This window comes from Gobio gobio (genome assembly GCF_949357685.1).
Source record: "Gobio gobio genome assembly, chromosome: 25".
Lineage (NCBI taxonomy): Eukaryota > Metazoa > Chordata > Actinopteri > Cypriniformes > Gobionidae > Gobio > Gobio gobio.
This window is the reverse complement of record NC_137121.1, coordinates 35,279,372-35,286,088: the sequence shown is the minus strand read 5'-3', so window position 1 is coordinate 35,286,088 and position 6,717 is coordinate 35,279,372.

The window sequence follows — 6,717 nt, the reverse complement described above, 5'->3', positions numbered from 1 at the left end:
AGAGGCACTTTCAACTCTTTTTCCATAAATTGAACACGGAAGGCGGTCGGCCGAAACTTTACTTTATAAAGCTTCTGAAAGAAGAATGTCATATACAACTAAGGATGACTTGAGGTTGAGTAAATCATGGGCTAATTTACATTTTGGGGTGAACTATCCCTTTAAGTGCAGATAAACCATGTAATTCTGTCATAGTTCTGTTAAATCCTTTCTGTTACTAAGTATTGTGGTGCCTAACGCAAAAAATAAAAGCATTTGAAGAGTAACGACTGAAATTTGCCATTGTATAGGCCAGAGCTACTAAAATATCAGTTTCATCAGTGCATCTTAGATTTTCAATTCTCCTGGGTGCAAGAACTGCAGATTATATGGAAATTATAATATACAAATATGAACTTATTGGTTATCAGTATCGGAATCGGCCATGAGAAGGACTTAAAGGGTTAGTTCACCCAAAAATGACAATTCTGTCATTAATTCCTCACCCTCATGTCATTCGACACCCGTCAGACCTTCATCCGTTCATCTTCAGACACAAATGAAGATATTTTAGTGTAAATCCGATGGCTCAGAAAGGCCTCCATTGGCACAATGCACTGTTCACTCTCAAGACCCATAAAAGCTACTAAAGACGTCGTTACAAAGTCCATCTCACTACAGTGGTTCTACAATAACCTTATGAAGCGACAGGAATAGTTTTTGTGTGCAAAAAAACCCTAAATAACGACTTATATAGTGATGACGATTTCAAAACACAGCATCATGAAGCTTCGAAGCATTATGAATCAGTGAGTCGATTCAGCGGTTTGAATCGCCAAAGTCACGTGATTTCAGCAGTTTGGAGGCTTGACACGCGATCCGAATCATGATTCGACTCACTGATTCATAACGCTTCAAAGCTTCATGATGCCGTGTTTTGAAATCGGTCATCACTATATAAGTCATTATTTAGGGTTTTTTTGCGGACAAAAACTATTCTCATCTCTTCATAAAGTTATTGTAAAACCACTGTAGTGAGATGGACTTTGTAACGACGTCTTTAGTACCTTTTATGGGTCTTGAGAGTGTACAGTGCATTGTGCCAATGGAGGCCTTTCTGGGCCATCGGATTTCAACTCAAATATCTTCATTTGTGTTCCACAGATGAACGGAGGTCTGACGGGTGTCCAATGACATGAGGGGAAGTAATTAATGACAGAATTTTCATTTTTGGGTGAACTAACCCTTTAATTATCGGTTATCAGTATCAGTTAACATTTTTCATATCGTGCATCCCTAACTATTAGCATTCAGTTTGGACTGGCAGTATGGTTCCTTTTCTGGGCAAGAACTCCCTCCCTCCCATGCAGCCTGTTTACCCTAAGGGGGGTTATTGCTGCTTTCCCTGCTCTTATCCATCCCAGCAGGCACAGTACATCAGGAAGACCTTGGAGTCTACATCCTGTGCATGCTGGGATGGATAAGAGCAGGGAAAGCAGCAATAACCCCCTTAGGGTAAAAAGGAACTTAACCAGCATAATGTATTGCAGATATCATTAATGTTGATATTATATGTACAAAGTGATTCAGGAATTAAGTCTGATTCAAGGGAAATCAGAATACCAAATCCTGACTGACGAGAGGAGGAGCTGGGGGTGGAGGAGCGTAAATGGCCTGCAGCCATATCACCCTGTAGCCCAAGACTGGTTTCCCACTGAAGCTAAGCAGGGCTGAGCTTGGTCAGTACCTGGATGGGAGACCAACTGGCAAAACTAGGATGCTGCTGGTAGAGGTGTTAGTGAGGCCAGCAGGGGGTGCTCACCCTGTGGTCTGTGTGGGTCCTAACACCCCAGTATAGTGATGGGGACTCTATACTGTAACAAGCACCATCCTTCGGATGAGACGTTAAACCGAGGTCCCGACTCTCTGTGGTCATTAAAAATCCCAGGATGTCCTTCAATAAAGAGTAGGGGTGTAACCCCGGCATCCTGGCCAAATTTGCCAATTGGCCCCTGTCCATCATGGCCTCCTAATCATCCCCATATATATATACGATTGGCTTCATCACTCCTCTCCTCTCCACCAATCAGCTGGTGTGTAGTGGGTGTTCTGACACAATATGGCTGCTGTCGCATCATCAGGTGCTGCACATTGGTGGTGGTTGAGGAGATTCCCCCCTTCTATGTAAAGTGCTTTGAGTGCCTAGAAAAGCGCTATATAAATGTAACAAATTGTTATTATTATTATTTTTATTATTATTATTAAATGAGCTCTGGATAAACAGGATAGCTGCTGATAGTACTGAGGTAGCTTATATATGTATGCTGTGATAGACATCGTATTCCTATAGTTAGATGTGATCAGCTGACAGTCAGATGATGTGAGCTTAACAAATGTGACCTGCCAGAACTGACACTATACTTGATTTCTGTTCCCACAGTTGAAGATCTTAGAATATATCAATTAAACAGTGCAGAGTGGAACACCTTACAGTCGAAGGACAATTTTCAGGCCCAGGGAGAGTGGGATCTCCGCGGGATAAGCAAATATAATGCTTCCACTTATGATTTGTCTGAATTGCTTGAAATGGATCAACTGGTACATCAGGTACAGTACACAAATTTAAAGTAATCCAATAATTATATAAAATTATAAAAACAAAGAAAAACTAGTTCATGAGTTTGTAATATGTGTTTTTTAAATTCTATTTAAAACAATTTAAACCATAAAAAGGCTGGGGTATCAAATATATTATATATGAATTCATTGCCAAAACATTAAGGGTGTGAACCTACACTGGTCTCACGGTTCGGTTCCATTACGATTATCATGCCATCGATTCGGTTCAATTCGATATCACGATGCATCACAATGTATTGACGCTGCACTGCATCCTCATGTATACAATTTTCTCAGTCAGTTTTATGAACTGAACCTTTAATTTTACCTGCTCAAAGAAAACACGCTTCTTGAATGTATCAAACAAAACTCAAGTCTGGGCACAGAAGACAACAGGAGCGTTTAGAACAATTACACAAAATATTAAAAGCTACTTCAGGAGGTGGTCTGAGCTCAATACAGTCAATACTAAAGTCTAAATGCATCTGGTTGTTGAAACCACATGTAAATTTTACTCATCGCAACAATGCTAAAATTGTACGTGTGAGCGCGTGATATGGGCTATTTGACATGTTATAGCCAGATATAACAGCGTTACTGAAGCATGCATCGCCGCAGACGAGCAGCTGAGTATCTCTTCATTAAGTTAACGCACAAACTACCGAAAGTAAAGTGGCAGGTGCTCAACATACAATCATATTCATTAAAAGTAAAGAAACTGACTGATCTGACCAGTGCTGGTTCAGCGCTTGATCAATAAAATGCAGCTCATATCTGTTGTTTTCGGTGACGTGAACCTCATTAAATCAGCATATAGTGCAGGAATTGAAGATCAGATTCATATCCGTTTTGCAGAGATACATTTATGTGACCAAGTGTTGGCCTAAATGAAATCGGTTTGATCAATCAGATAGCTTTGATTAACACACAGCGTTTGTGTTCTCCAGGTCGTGCTTACCAGGTTGTTCATAAAAGCCCCTGGCCCTTTCACAATCAACCCCTTTTGCGGTCGATAAGCGACCTCGATACGCACTTTTGCACTGATGCGAGCTCCGCAGCGGACTTATTCCCATCAGACAAAGCGGTGTTACATCACGAAAGTGCGGACTCGTAGGAAGCCACTTGGGACAGGGCCTTCATATGACTGTCGGTCTTGTGGACTTACATTAGCTCCCACGTGCCCGTGTCTGTTAAGCGTTATTTCTAAGCCGTTGCCGAACATTGCTGATATCTGAAATAAACCCAAACAAACTCACCTCTTTCTTCATTGTTCCACCAGCATAGCTCACTCTCCAATCCTAATCTCCCTGCTCCAACTCGAACCCTGATCGCTGACATGTGAGGCATACTAACAAGGACCCTAAATAGTAAACACTGCATTCTCAAGCAGTCATCAGCCTAAACTACAGATCGACCAACATATTGTTTTCCCAATATTTTTTTCGATATTTAGGCATTTTCCCATAATCGGGTATCGGTTTTTGTAATAATGGATTCACTGATAAATGGCACCATCTTGTGACTGTTTTGAGCACGCAAGACCGCCATCTAAGCACTGCGTCTGAGGGGAAATGAGTCAACAACACTGTTCAAAGATAAAATAACTTGCCTCTCTTAATGAATAAACTTAATTAACATAACAGCCAATGCACAAGTGAGATATGCACAGATAAGATGGGTTACATAACTGTTTATGTAGTTTAAACGTGGATATCTATTTAAAAATAGAGATAAACGCGTAATCCATCAAGTCATGTGCCAATAAAGACGTAACTTTGGAGTGCATGTTGGAAATAAAAGCGCTGAATGTAATTCTCTCTCTGTTTTCTATCATTAGTCTCGTGAAGTTGCGTTCATAATGCCGTTCACTCACTGGACTGACGCTCAGATGCTCCAGCATGGCCACCATATGCAGTTTTTAACAAAATCCACTTATTTAAGTCTCCTTAAATTATGTTTACACACCCTTAAAATAAAACTCAACATAAATCCAGGCCTCCCCCTTCACTGGTGTCGCTTGTCCTTATACAGTGGGGAGAACAAGTATTTGACACACTGCCGATTTTGCAGGTTTGCCCACTTACAAAGCATGTAGAAGTCTGTAATTTGTATCATAGGCACTTTTCAACTGTGAGTGACGGAATCTAAAACAAAAATCCAGAAAATCACATTGTATGATTTTTAAATAATTAATTTGCATTTTATTGCATGACATAATTATTTGATCACCTACCAACCAGTAAGAATTCCGGCTCTCACAGACCTGTTAGTTTTTCTTTAAGAAGCCCTCCTGTTCTCCACTCATTACCTGTATTCACTGCACCTGTTTGAACTCGTTACTGTCACAATCCTCTCCTGTCCTGGACTCCATTCCCCAGAATCCTCCCTGCCTCACACCTGTTTGCACTTCCTCATCATCTCTCCTGCACCTGGTCGTCTTGTCATTAGCACTCCTTTATATTGTACTCACTCCCTGCACTCCTGGTCCGTTCTTAATGTTGTTATGTTCCTTGAAGTTGGTGTTGTATGTTTTGTTACCATTTAATCCCCTCGTTGAATAAACACATCTACTGTTGGAGGTTCGATTCAGACTCTTCCGTGCTGCATCCAACATCCGTAACAGAAGAACGGACCCCTACTGCTACGGACTTCTAACACGAAGATGGGTATCTTCCTGCGTACCTTTTCCCTAGTCAAATCTATTCATTTGATTATGTTTCTTAATTGTTCTGATTTTGAGTTGAGAGGTTCATGAGAATAAGTGTCTTCCTCGTCCGGTCCCCTCAGAAAAACACGCTGCCTGGTCAGTTCACCCTCAGCCAGTTTCTTCCGCATATTCCTCCAGTGGGCCTCACTGTGATGTCCTGCCTGCCCCAAAGCCCAAATGGCCGAGAAAGAGGGCCACCGCAAAACCCTCGTCTCTGGCCAAGATGGCCGCCACCAGATCAGAGCCTGTATCCCCGGCTAAGATGGACGCCGCCACACAGGTGCCAGTAAAAGACGGATAGCTTATGGACTTCTGGAGTGAACCAGTAGAACCCGCTCCTAGTCTCCTGGACTCTGTTCCTAGTCTCCTGGACTCCACTTCTGTTCTCCTGGACTCCGCTCCCGCTCTCCTGAACTCCGCTCTTCTGGACTCCGCTCCAGCCTTCCACGAGCCCGCTCCAGCCTTCCATGAGCCCGCTCCAGGCTTCCACGAGGCCGCTCCAGGCTTCCACAAGGCCGCTCCAGCCTTCCACGAGCCCGCTCCAGGCTTCCACGAGGCCGCCCCAGGCTTCCACGAGGCCGCTCAAGGCTTCCACGAAGCCGCTCCAGGTTTCCACGAGCCCGCTCCAGGCTTCCACAAGGCCGCTCCAGGCTTCCACGAGGCTGCTCAAACCTTCCACGAGGCCGCTCCAGGCTTCCACGAGCCCGCTCCAGACTTCCATGAGCCCGCTCCAGGCTTCCACGAGGCCGCTCCAACCTTCCATGAGGCCGCTCCAGGCTTCCACGAGCCCGCTCCAGACTTCCACGAGGCTGCTCCAGGCTTCCACGAGGCCGCTCCAACCTTCCACGAGCCCGCTCCAGGCTTCCAGGCTTCCACGAGGCCGCTTCCAGGCTTCCACGAGGCCGCTCCAGGCTTCCACGAGGAAGCCGCTCCAGGCTTCCACGAGCCCGTTCCAGCCTTCCACAAGCCCGCTCCAGGCTTCCACGAGGCCACGAGGCCGCTCCAGGCTTCCACAAGGCCGCTCCAGGCTTCCACGAGCCCGCTCCAAACCTTTATGTACCCGCTTCTAGTCTCCTGAACTCCGCCCCTAGTCTCCTGGACTCCGCCCCTAGTCTCCTGGATTCCGTTCCAGACTGTCAAGAGCCCGCTCCAGCCCACAAGGTGGTCCCATTGGGTGAACCCTCCACACCACCCCTGAAGCTCCCCAAATAAATTTTTATTTTGGGGGGGGGGCAAGAACCCGTGGATGGGGAACATGGGGGTGGGTCTCCTGCTCCGCCCAATTCTCCTGCTCCGCCCAGGGCTCCTGCTCCGCCATGGCCACCCACGGCTCCTGACCCGCCCTGACGCGCCCCCCAAACTTTGGCGTCAATTCGCGCCGCGTTAACCAATCAGGAGCCTGCTTGCTGCTG